Source organism: Monodelphis domestica, chromosome 7 (genome assembly GCF_027887165.1).
Source record: "Monodelphis domestica isolate mMonDom1 chromosome 7, mMonDom1.pri, whole genome shotgun sequence".
In the NCBI taxonomy this organism is placed as follows: domain Eukaryota; kingdom Metazoa; phylum Chordata; class Mammalia; order Didelphimorphia; family Didelphidae; genus Monodelphis; species Monodelphis domestica.
The window spans coordinates 245003827-245017984 of NC_077233.1; the positions used below are offsets into that span (position 1 = coordinate 245003827).

General features: G+C 32.9%; 1 non-coding gene across 1 annotated transcript; it reads left to right on the forward strand.

Moving 5' to 3' along the window:
• The first annotated feature begins 750 nt into the window (after positions 1-750).
• Positions 751-809, forward strand: MIR873 (microRNA mir-873). The gene has a single exon (NR_127545.1). It is a non-coding gene; the product is annotated as a microRNA mir-873 (primary transcript).
• The last annotated feature ends 13349 nt before the right edge of the window (positions 810-14158 follow it).

Consider the following 14158-nt stretch of genomic DNA (forward strand, 5'->3'; position numbering starts at 1 on the left):
CTTGAATAAACTATAGATACCATGAGCCCCAAAGGGGGTAAATAATATATCAAGCTATTATTGACAGTCAGTGACAGAACCGAAACAAGAAGCAAGTCTCCAGGCTTCCTATGCAGTGTTCTATGCATTGTACTACTTTTACCCACCCATCATCCCAAAGAAAAAAACAGAAATCTACACTTAAGAATTTTAAAATAATGATTAAAGGTGGACTAGATAAACAACAATAATAATAGGTAACATTTATATGGTGCTGTATTTACATTTAAATCTCATTTTTTATCCTTGCAACAAAACAATGTAAATTCTATTATGATCCCTATCTAAAGGAAAAGAAAACTGTGCTCACAATGGTGAAGTGATTGTCCCAGAGTTACACAACAAATAAGTTTGAGTCATAATTTGAACTCAATTCTTCCTGAATCTAATTCCTATGCTTCCTCCACTAAACCACTTTATTGCCTTCATCCTTAATATCATTTTCTGTGATCAAGACTGATAATTTAAATCAAATATGGGTAAAGTGACCTGTTCTGAAGTTTTAGTGAACTGACTGATAGTCACAAGTGACTAGAATGTTTGCTGCACCATTTGTCAAGGATAATGTCTGGAAAAAAGAAGCTCATTCTTCAGACTCTTCTTGGGGTTACAAAACAAGTCTGAGGCATGCTGTCAGAACTGAGATGGAAGAAAATAACTGTTCCTGCCTGCCAAACATGGGTACCAGCTTTAAACAAGTTTGTGTGCATTTGCAGGAACTTGTGAGTCTCCTATTGAAAATGAACGGGAGACTGGTGAGTTCCCGGGAACACCCACAAATTTTCCTGCTAATTTCATTACTTTGCAAAGAACAACAAGGCTTGTTGGTGGCTGTCACTGTTTCACTATCTTCTTTTTATGAATACAAAGACAACAACACCCAATATTCTTGGATGCCTTCAAAGGAAGATAATACTTAAAACAGTGTCATTTCTTGTCATTCTTGTCATTCCTCTCTATGATCCATCATCAGAGCAATAACATAAAAAGCTCTCTCCATCAATCACCTATGAATTTTATTCCACAGCTATCTATATATTTTCAAGATTAAATATTGAGAATATATTTGCCAATTTCATAGAAAATTCATGAAAATAAGTTTAAATAACACTATTTAGATGCATAACATACACAATTTGGGAAATTAATATTAAACTTGTTATGTAAAAAGATTTGCAGATTTTGGAGAATCATCTTTTTCAAATGCATAAATGTAGAAAGAATGAAATTATGAATACCATTATTTGAATTGTTCCTCATTGAAATTTTGGAGTTTTGGAGTATTAATTTAACCCTTTAATCATATAAAAGCCTGGTTCCATTTCTAATCTCTTTCTAACATTTCATTTGGGATGATTTTTTTGGATTGCTCACATCCCTTTATTTTTATTTTATTAATTTTTTTCGAAAGACCATATTTAATGGACTATCTTTTTTTTAATAATTCATGTAAGTACACAAAATGTTCTTTATATTTGAATTGGGATTCTTTCCCTGGGATTTATGATATATGTAAGTCAGATACAAGAATTTCACAGATCTCTGTGTTTCTTCGAATATTCTGCCCTATTTCTTTATTTTAATTGAAAGTCAATATGAGAAAGAAGGCTATTCATATCCAGAGAAAGAACTGTGGAAAAAAACACAGAAGAGAAACAACTGCTTGATCACAAAGGTTGATGGGGATATGATTGGGAATGTAGACTCAAAACAATCACTCTAATGCAAACATTAATAATATGGAAATAGGTCTTGATCAGTGACTCAAGTAAAACCCAGTGGAATTGCTCATTGGCTATGGAGTGGGGTGGGAAAAGAGGGAAAGAACATGAATTATGTAAGCAGGGAAAAATGTTCTGAATTAATTGAATAAAAATTTTCAATTAAAAAAGTTAAATGAAAGTCAATATGGTCTAAAGGAAATAAGTGGGTTTCAATCCCATCTCTAACACTACTTAGCAATGCAACCTTGTAAGCATCTTAACCTCCCTTGTGCTCCATTTTGACACATTATAAAATTATAATAGTACTCATATCTAGTTTATAATTTGCAGTATGTCTAATTATGATTTCTATAGGAATTCTTCCTCCTGGATCTAATTCAATAGGTTTTGGGCCAATAAACTACAGAACTCTTTTTGAAAACATTTTTGAGAAAGAAGCAGAAAGATGGAATGTTGAGCAACATGCCTCATAAACACTATCAGCTATTAGATTTCCAGAATATTCCTTTGCCTAGTGTGCAGTCATAATGAATTGAGAGTGACTTTCCCCTTCCAGGAATAAAGACAAGGAAGTTTAGGCACAAATCAAGAAAAGGAAGTCATTTATTGTGATTGTCATAGAATCAAAGTTTGAGAACTGGAAAGAATTTTGTTGTGGACACTGAATCCAAAACTCTCATTTTGTAATTGAAGAAACTGAGGCTAAAATGAGGTAAGTGACATACCCTATACTTAAAAAGCAATACGCAAACTCAGATCTTCTTGACTTCTTCTGCTCTCTCCACTGCACCATGCTGCCTCCTATATTTAGTTAGTAAATTTTTTGTACATATATGTATCTCATTAAGAGAAATATTAAACTTTCTGACTGTTCAGATTATATTTACTCCTTTCCTATATTCCTTTCCTAAAGTACATGGCAATTTAATAGCATGTATGAGATACAAATATAATATATTCTGGTGAAAGTAAATGAATAATAATTGATGCCAAATCTGACATATTAATGATGAGACAACCTATAAATTCTAAGAGTTTACATTCTATGTGGCCCAAGAAATTTATAATAATTACATAAATAGTCAAGTACAAAAATACATATGAAATAAATTCAATGGAATCAGAAAAGATTTTTCTAGTAAGAGGCACAGGTCTTGAGCCTTGAAGGTAGCTATAGATTCTAAGAAAAGATGATAAGGGAACACAGTTTAGGAATGGGAAGGTAACTAGCAGTTAAGTGTTTTTATGGGAACATAAGTGAGAGACAGAATGTTGTTTATGAAGAAGTAGTCATGTTTAGGCTACAGTATTTGACACTGTTGACTACTTGCTCTTTTCTCTTAGATACACTCTATTCTCTGGGATTTTCCCCCCACTTATATTGTTTTCAATAATATAGAAAAGTTGATAATTGTTTTCTAACATTTTGAAATTCAGATTCTTTTCTTCCCACCTCCCTGAGGGAAAAAATAGTCTAATATAGATTTTATTAGTGCTTTCATGCAGTACATATTTTCGCATGTAAAAATTCTCCATATTGTGACTGAAGACAAATATTGCATAGCCAATAAAAAAACTCATGTAGAAAACAAAGTGAAAAGGATCAAGTGCTTTGATTTGTAATTGGATTTCAATAGTTCCTTCTTTGCCTATGGATAGCTATTTTTTTAAGTAAGAAATACTTTAGATTATGTTGGACTGTTGTTTTGCTGATAATAGTATAGTTCTTCACATTTGATCATTGTACAATATTTCTGTTACTGTATACAGTGTTCTCATGGTTCTGATCACTTCACTTTGCATCAGTCCATATGAATCTTTCCAGATTTTTCTGAACTAATTCTGTTCATCATTTCTTATGATACAATAGTTTTACATTACAAGCATATGCCACAGATTGTTTAGTCATTCCCCAGTTGATGGATATCCCTTTAGTTTCCAATTCATTCTTACTACCAAGAGATCTGCTAAAATATTTTGGAGAAACATCCTTTTCATAATCTCTGATCTCACTGGGATACTGTGTAATTAGAATCTGTTACCCTAAAAATTACAATTCCCAGCAAAAGTAAAATCCCCAGCAAAAGCTATGATTCCCAGCACCCTACTCACTTCCTGTCATGTGTTAATGTAGATCGGATATAAATTGAAAATTTTATTTCCTTCCTGTCCTGGCTTTGGTGGAGTGGGGATTTTCAAGCAGATAGAAAACTTAGTCACATGGTTTTGTTTTGTCAGGTAATAAACTTTATAAAAACTAATACTTGAAGTATTGGACATTAATTTAACTCTTGAAATGCAGACCCAATGGAGTATTGCCTGGTCAAAGGGTATGGATAGTTTTGTGACCATTTATGTGTGGTTCTATATTGCTCTCTAGAATAGTTATATTAGTTCAAAGTGCCACCAACAGTACATTAATGTCCCACTTTTCCCACATCCCATCCAACATTTATATATATATATATTTTTTTTCTTTTTGGTCATATAAAGCACTCTGATGGGTAAGATGTGGTATCTCAGTTATTTTAACTTGCATTTCTGCAACCAATATTGATTTGGAGCATTTTTCTTATGACTATTATAGGTAGTTTTAATTTATTTATCTGAGAACTGCATGTTTGTATCCTTTGACCATTTATTAATAGAGGCAGGCTTTGTATTCTCACAAATATGGCTCAATTCTCTATATATTTGAAAAATATCAGACATTTACTATCATTACCTGCCCCCCTCCAATGTGTTGTTTCCCTTTTATTTGTGTCATAAAAGGAATTGGGAAAAATTTTTCCCATATTTTTTTCAAATATGTAAAAGTTAAAATTAAACCTCAATAATAATATTATATTTTAAAAGATTTATTAATGATCATTAGAAATCAAGGAATAAAGAAAATACAAAATAAAGACCATGTGCACATGGCTGGTTAGCCATTTTTAGCCATCCCCACTCACCACCATCACTGTTGATTCTACATCAGAGAGGAGGAGCCTCCAAAGCCCATGTCCTTTATCCTCTGTCTACAGGAAGTATTTAAGGACAGGAAGTCAGTGGACTTCTGGGATAAGTAATTCTTTTTTAGGGTAACAGATTTTCAATCATACAAATAGTTTTTGTAACACTGGAGTTAATTGTTCTTTGACTGTTTGAAAGAATTCACTTGGGAATCCATCTAGACCTGGGAACCTTTTCTTGGAGAATTATTTAATGGTTTGTCCAATTTCTTTTTCTGTGATATATTCTATTTCCTCTTTTGTTAATCTGGGGAGTTTATACATTCATAAATATTCATCAATTTCACTTATATTGTCTGATTTGTTGATATATGGTTTAGAAAAAATTACTCCGAATACAGATTTCACCTTTTTCATTTTTAATACTGATAATTCGATTTTCTTCTTTTCTTTTTAAAAATCAAATTAACTAATGGTCTATATATTTTATTTTTTCTTTAAAACACCTCCTTGTCTTATTTAGTAGTTTGATGGAATTCTTAATTTCAATATTATTAATCTGTCCTTGGATTTTTAGGATTCCCAATTTGGTATTTCTTTGGGAAGTTTTAATTTGTTATTTTTTCTAGTTTTTTTTTTTTTAAGTTTCATGCCCAAGCATTTAGAGATATAAATTTCCCTCTAGGTACAGCTTGGGTTGTATTAAAAAAAAATGTTGATATATTATTTCCTCATTGTCATTTAATGAAATTGTTGATTATTTCTAGTTCTTTGACCCATTAATTCTTTAGGGTAAGATTATAAACTTTATAAAGATTATAACCTTACAGCTGCCTTGTGTTTAATGTAATTTTTATTGCATTATGGTCTGAAAAAGTTGCATTTAATATTTCTGCTTCTCTACATTTGGTTGTGAGGTTTCTGTGCCCTATTATATGGTCATTTTTTGTAAAGGTGACATGTACTGCTGAGAAAAAGTTATATTTTATCTATTTTTCTAGTTTTCTTTTGACATCCAGCCTATGAAACTTTTATAATGTTTTGTTTATCTCCTTAAAATCTTTCTTATTTAATTTTTGTTTGGATTTATCTACTTATGAGAGAAGAAGTTTGATTCCCCCAGAAGTAGAGTTTTATTGTCTATTTCTGCCTTTAATTCATGTAACATCTCCTTTAGTAATTCAGATGCTATCCATTTGCTACATATATATTTAATATTGATATTATTTCATTGTGTATGAGGCCTTTTATCAAGATGCCATTCACTTCCTTATCCTAGCTGTCTTTGGGACCATTAGTCCAGCTGGTTTCTCTTAGGGAGGCTTACAAGCAGTTTTTTCCAGCTGGATTTCACTATGCCCCCCTCCCCAACGTCCCCTTCAATTTCCCTGTTGTCACCTGTGCTATACTATTGCTGGTTCTTCCCTTTTGTTACTTCAGGCTACATGAAAGTGACTAGTACTAGGTTTGGGCTACTTCTCTGCTCTGCAGTCTCATTGCCTCAGGCAGTTTTGTAGTTATAGTGTTGCTTCCATAATATCTGTTATTTCATTGCCTCAGGCTTGTTGGAAGCTCCTAGGGCTATTCCCTATTCTATCTTTTTATTACCTCATGCCACCTGGTAGTGGGTAGACCTTGCATTGAGCTGCTACCCCACTCCCATTGCCTAATACCATGTACACAGGGCTGCTCTCAGCTCTGCTCTGAAGTTTCTTTACTTCAGGGCTCTGTATAGTTGGTCTTAGACTTCTCCCTGCTATTTCATTGCCTCAGGCCACTTTGCATCAAGTAGGACTGCTCCTCTACCAGCTGTCTTGTCATCTTGTCATATCAGGGCACATGGAAGTGCCCTGTGCTGGTGTGCGTTCTGCAAACTCCTCCTTTCCCCTCAATGCAGTATGTATAGTATCCCCTGAGATACTACCTCATCTATCCCCTGTGAAATATGTGCCTTCTGCTTTCCTTTGTTTTGAGGTGCTTTATTTCTTTAAAATTTTTTTTAATTTGGAATATTTTTTCATGGTTACATGATTCATGATTTTTCCTACCCCTCTTTCTTCCCACCCCTGGTGCTGATAAGCAATTCCACTGGGTTATACATGTATCATTGTTCAAAATCTATTTCCATGTTATTCATATTTGCAGTAGAGTGATCTTTTAACATCAAAATGCTAATCATATCTTCATCGAACCACATGATTGATCATATGTTTTTCTTCTGAATTCCTGTTCCCACAGTTCTTTCACTGGATGTAGATCATGTTCTTTCTCATAAGTTCCTCTGGATTGTCATGGATCATTGCATTGCTACTAGTAGAAAAGTCTATTACAATCAATTTTGCCACAATTTATTAACTAACTCTATGTACAATATTAGCCTGTTTCTGCTCCTTTTGCTCTGAATCAGTTCCTGGTGGTCTTTCCAGTTCATGTAGAAATCTTAATGTGCTTTATTTCCTATTTTTGCATGTATGGGGAGTTTGGAGTAGCTGAGCATCTTTTACTTTACCGTCTTAGCTTCCAATATATCACTCATTTTTTTTTTCAGTGATGAATCTAAAAGCAAGAATGGTTGTAACTTTTTTTTCAAAATTGCAGAAAGAAAATAGCAGGTCACCTATTTTATTTTCAATTAAAAGTTTCTTAATTCCCTTTTTATATATTATAATAATTTCAGATGGTTTCTCCTTCTAAAAATATTTATTAAACTTCACCTTGCACAAAGAAAAATATCTATGTAAAACTTATTGATACAATGATCATGATTCAGAGCATATGCAACATTCTGCCCTCATAATGCTCCAACTCCTTAAGGCAAGATGGAAGGTATATTTTCTTATTTCTTCTCTATGGTCAACACTGGTCTTTATAGTTATAGAGGGTTTGGCTTTATTTTAATATTATTTTATTCATATTGCTATAAATATGGTATATATTTTTCCTCCTGTGGGCAATTTCATTCTTCACTAGTTCATATGAATTGCCCTATATTTCTGTGAATTTCTCATGTTCATTTCTTATTGTAGTGTCCCATTCCATTCATCTACCACAATTTGATCATCTATTCCTCTATTCCCTAATTCTTTTACAAAGGATTTGAATTTACTTTTAAGTGAAGACATTGATTTAAATGATCTGTCATTGAAATGCCAAGGCGAATTTCAGTTTTATTGCTGCCTTGATAACATCTCAAATAGCTGTTCAGTTTAAAGAAATCATTAAGCATATTTTCCCCTTTTCTTTAGGCCAACAATTTCTAATTCATTTCCTGGACTAGATTATCCCTAATATCCTTTCCACTCTAGAATTTTATGAGTATATTATTCAAAACTTATTGTTTTCCTTATTTGAATGTAACTTTTTAATGGCCCCAACTACATTATTACATACTTTCCCTTCATTTGCAAACTCATTTTCTTTAAAGCACTAAGTTCCACTGAATAGATTATAATATGATGCTGGAATTGTACCCATTATCATTTTCTTTCTTTTTTTCCCCAAAATATAATCCCCACAGGAAATTTCCTTGCATATACTTCCTTAGGCAGATGTTTAATTTTTAACATGAGGGAAAGATGGAGGAAAAATTTTACTAAGATTTTGAAAGTATTAAAATGATCGTTGATTGTTTTATACAAAGAAGATGAAAGTTGTTATCAGTATGACAGCCATGTTGTTCTGGATTTAAGTTATAGGTGTAACTTCAGAAAACTGAAATGTTCTTCTAATGAGACTTTCCAAAAAGCAATATATTTAGCTAGGCAATGTATCCTGATGTCTAGGTCAGATAATATGTACACCATTTGTAGAAGGTATGAGGGGAAATAGAAACATCTGAAAGATGGAAATGGGAAATTCCTAGAATGTTTTCATATAGCCATGTTAGGCTTGATAGAACAAAGGAGAAAATTCACTGAAAAGAGAGGGAGTTTACAGCTGCTATTAATTTGGTAATGACAAATGATCAAATATTATATTTTCTATTCTACTTCCAGGAACTAAGTTTTATTAAAGATTAACAAATTATGCATGAAGAAAAAATGGTAAATTGTTTCCTTTTAAAAGTGGGAAACAAAGGGGAATATTTGATGCAAGAAAATTATATGAGACTTTGTATCCATACCTTTTCCTGTAAGGTAAGAATCTAATCATAGTTGAATTAATAATTGTCCTCAAATCTATGGATTTTATACTCTTCTGTTAAGCCTCATCAGCTCAAAAATTCCCATTGAATCTTAATTGATTTTTCAAGGCCTTTCACTCTTTTTTTTTTTCTGGAAGAGAGCTAATGCTTTAGAACTGTGATAAAGTTCTCTCATTTCTGAAGGGAATTTTATAAAGGCCATATGAGGTAAAGTGATCCTTAATTTATTTTATTTACCAGGGAAAACCTTAGCCCAACAAAGCTATCATAATATGACATATTTCTTTAAAGTTTATAAATACTTTACATGTATTAACTTATTTGATGCTCACAAATCCTCTGTGAAATTTATAATTATCCCCATTTTATAGATGAGGAAACAACCTGATAGAGTTTTTCCAAGATCACAAAGATAGGAAGTAGTGACTAAGGCAGAAATAGAATTAAAGCCTTCTGACTCCCAATTCATCCCTCTACACATCCTGCCACCAAGCTACCTCTTTCTTCATGACTAAAGGCCTATAAATGTGTGCTGTTTGTCTGTGAACTTTTTAGTTTTCTTTTATTATTGTTTTCTCTTTGTGTCTGAATTCCTTAAAAATTAGACTGTGTTATAGGTGAATAAATATTTATTTTAACTGCTTTGGTTATGATGGTAGAATAGTGATTTTGCTTACAAAAATATCAGCAACTAAAAAACGATTAAAAGAATTCTTCAACTAGTGATAATGGAGTGAGAAATACACAATCTCATTCCTACAGTGATCTAAATTCTATCACTTCATTGTTTTTACAATCATTATAAATGTTGAAGTAAACACAAAATGTATGAAATTAGTTGTAGTACCTTAATGACAAAAGTAGGATCAGTTACATGATGGATGCAATTAACTAGATGAAGCAAAGTCAAAATTTGACTTTGATCTTCTTGTGTTGATTTGTATCAACTAAGTCCCAATATATCACTTTCTCTCAACTTTGACCTGCTTACACAATCTAACTCTCCATGGTAACTACCTGATGTGATTCCCCGTATTGCTTTTCCTGAGCATTACCTTTCATTCTGTCCTCTCCTGAACAACAACCTTAGATAATTAAAGAAGCAATTCCATTTTATAATCTCTCAACACCTCTCCCCTCTAAATTGCCATTAGCAATGAGTGTTGTGCTACTGCTCACTACTTTAGTCACAACACTCAGAGGTAGAATTATCTTCTCCCAAGAACTAGTGACTCCTTTTCTTGCTTCTCACAAGTTCTGTATAGCTTCCTCTAAACCACATCTTGCTGGACCCCATCAAATGTTCCACCAAGAGGAATTTTTAAATTAGTCATCTTATAGACAATTCTGGAAGCATAACTCCATATCTAAAAGACAAAACAAACCAAAAATAAACCTTAATGACTATTCCCTGCTTAATAAAACTTAAACATAGGCTATTACCTTGATTTTCTCTAACATTTTACACTTTTTTCTTATGTTTTGCAAACTGCATTTCAATATAATTGGCTTCCTTTCTTTTTTCAAACCCATTTTAAAAAATACTATTGATTCTAAGGAAGAAGAGTAGTAATGATTAGGCAACTGAGGTTAATTGACTTGCCCAAAGTCATACAGGTAGGAAATATCTGAGGCCTGATTTGAGTCAAGGTCTTCCTGACTCCAGAAATGGTATTCTATATATTGTGCTACCTAAATGTGATTGATTTATTTTCTAATCCCATGAATTTTATTGCAGGCAATTAAACATATTATTATAATAAAGAATCCATAGTCGTTTCTAGATTGGTAAATTAATATAAAACTTACAAAAAGGTAAAAAACCCTGAATTAAATACAACTCAAAATTTTATATTTTATGTTGTCCCCTCTGTTCAGAACTCTCGACTTCTTCAATTACCCATCCCAAACCATCCCCATCCCCATCTGTTCAATTCTTAGGCATATTTAAAGGTCTATGAGAAATACTTTATTATTTCTTCAATAATTCCCCAGAATGACAAGTAATCTCTTGACTTCTGGGCTAAGATGGCCATAGAGTAAGGGTCTTCTTCTCTTCATCACTGACTGATAAAATGCACCTCAAAAGGATAAAAATCAAATTCAGATGAGTGAAGGGGTTCTATTATAGAGCATAGTCTTGAATGTAGGCAGGGGTTGGTCATTTCCACACTATAGGGAAGTAAATTTACTCCTAACAAAGCTTGGTTGGATTACCCTTTCCCCCAATCCCCCCACAGCACTAGAGTCAGAACAGGTGCAGGGCAACCTCTAGGTTCTTAGGAGGCTGACTGAGAATACCAGAGACTTTCGCTTGAGCGCATGGAGATTTGAGACCCCAAGAGGCTGAGGAACATGGAACTTAGGCACAGAGATAGGGCAGAGATAGAGCTACCCACAGCAGACATAGAAGAGACTGAAAAATAACCTCAGGGCAAAAACAATTCTGTAGCTTGATACAGAGAGAACTGTCTACCCTCCTCACTCAGATTTCTAGCTGGGAAATGAAGAAAAATCTAACATAGCAAAGGCCACCAAAACCCAAGAACTACCATCTACAACAAGAAAGAAAGAAAGAAAGAAAGAAAGAAAGAAAGAAAGAAAGAAAGAAAGAAAGAAAGAAAGAAAGAAAGAAAGAAAGAAAGAAAGAAAGAAAGAAAGAAAGAAAGAAAGAAAGAAAGAAAGAAAGAAAGAAAGAAAGAAAGAAAGAAAGAAAGAAAGAAAGAAAGAAAGAAAGAAAGAGAAAGAAAGGAAGGAAGGAAGGAAGAAAGGAAGAAAGAAAGGAAGAAAGCATTTGACCCTGGATAACTTCTATGGAGAAAAGCAGACTACAGAGGAGATAGCAGATGGTGATGAACAAGGAAACACATACAAACTTTTTTAAAAATGGAAAATAGTCACAAGGTCTTGAGGAATTAAAATTTGTTCAAGAACCAAGTAAAAAGGTAGAAGAAACTTGGCAAAAAAGTGGGGAATAGTTCAAAAAGAAAATAACAATTTAAAATACAGAATCTCCCACTTGGATAAAGAAGTCCAGAAATCACATGAAATGATAAGCAAACTGAAGACCAGAACTGACCTGATAGAAGCCATGAAAAGCAGGATAGACTAAACCAAAAAGGAAAATCAAAAGAACATAGCTGAAAACCAGTCTTTAAAGACTAGTATTGGGCAAGTAGAAGCTTATAATCTCATATGACAGCAAGAATTAATAAATCAATGTCAAAAGAATGACAAAATACAAGTAAGTATGAAATATCTAATTGAGAAGACTACCACCTGGAAAATGGGTCCAGGAGAGACAACTTGAGAATCATATGTCAACCTTAAAACCTAGAAATAAACAGAAACCTTGACATTATATTACAAGAAATTATCCAAGAAAACTTCCTTGATATTCTTGAACAAGAGGGCAAAATAGACATTGAAAGAGTCCATAGATCACCCTCTACATTAAACCCCCAAAACATTACTCCTAAGAATGTAATTGATAAATTCAAGAGCTTCTAAGATAAGGAGAAAATATTTCAAAAAGCCAGAATGAGACAATTCAGATATCAAGGAGCCTCAATAAGTATTTCACAGGAACTGGCAGCTTCCATACTAAAGGACCACAAGGCTTAGAATATGATAATAAGAAATATAAGAGAATTGGGTCTACAACCTCTGATCAATTACCCATAAAAATGAATATATATATATATTATATATATATATATATATATATATATCCAGGAGAAAGTATGGGCATTTAAAAAAATAGAAGATTTCCAAGTATTTGTAAAAAAATGACCAGAACCAAATGGAAAATTTTATGCCCAAATATATAATTCAAGAAAAACATGAAAAGGTGAACAAGAAAGAAGAGGAAAAAAATTTGAGGGCTTCAGTAAGGTCAAATTTTTTATATTCCTCTACAGAAAAATGGTATTTGTAACTTTCAAAAACCGCATTCACTATCAGTAGTTACAAGAATTATTCATATGTTGAGTTTGGTGTACTAAATTTACATTTAATATGATATGTAAAAAATCAAAAGGAGTTTGGGAAATAGAAGATGGCACCAAGAGAAACTTAAAGGAAAAAGAAAAATAGGATAATTTAAACCACATAAAGAGGCATATTGGAGGGGGAGGGGAAGAATACTATTATAAAAAAGAGAGCAAGAAAATACTTTTAGGTAATAATTAAACCTTATTCTCAGTGTAATCAATTCTGAGAGGGAAGAGCATCTAGATCCATTGGGGTATCAAATTCTATTTTAGCCTACAGGGAAGTCGAGAAGGAAAGAGAAGAAGAGTGGGGCAGGGAGTACCAAATGTGAGGGAAAGATAGGGGGAAGGAAATTCAAAGGACCTTATAGAAAATGATAATTGGAATAAGAAGGGAGGGAGCAGTGGGAACTAAAGTAAAATAAGGGTGGAGATTAGGGGGAGTGATTAAGAGCAAAACCCAAGTCTAGAAGGGCATAGTGAAAGAAGAAAGGACAGGATGAGGAGAGGAAATCAAAATGATAGAGTATACACAGGTGGTAATTATAACTCTGAATGTGAGTAGGATGAACTCACTCATAAAATGGAAGCAAATAGCAGAGTGGATTAGAAATGAAAATCCTACCATATGTTGTCTACAAGAAACACAGATGAGACAGATAGGCACACATAGGATGAAGTTAAGAGGATGGACCAAAATCTATTGGGCATCAATTGAGAAAAAGAAGGCAGGAGTTGCAATCATGATATCTGACAAAGCCAAAATGAAAATAGATCTGATTAAAGGAGACAGGGAAGGTAATTACATCCTGAGAAAAAGCAGTATAGAAAATGAGGAAATATCAGTACTCAACATGTATGCAACAAATTCTATAACATTCAGAAATTTAAAGGAGAAACTATCATAGCTTAAGGAGGAAATAGATAGTAAAACTATACTAGTGGGTGACCTGAACCTTCCTCTGTCAGATCTACATAAATCAAATAAAAAAATAAATAAGAAAGAGGTAAGAGATGTGAATGAAATCTTAGTAAAATTAGAGTTAGTAGACATGTGGAGAAAAATAAATAGTGATTAAAAGGAATAAAACTTCTTTTCAGCAGCACATGGTATATTCACAAAGATTGACCACATACTAGAGCAAAAACATTTCAAACAAATGCAAAAAGGCAGAAATAATAAATGCGACCTGTTCAGATAATAATGCAATAAAAACAATAATTAGTAGAGGCACATGGAAAGATAAATAAAAATTAATTTGAAATTAAATAATATGACTCCCCAAATTGATTGACTAAAGAATA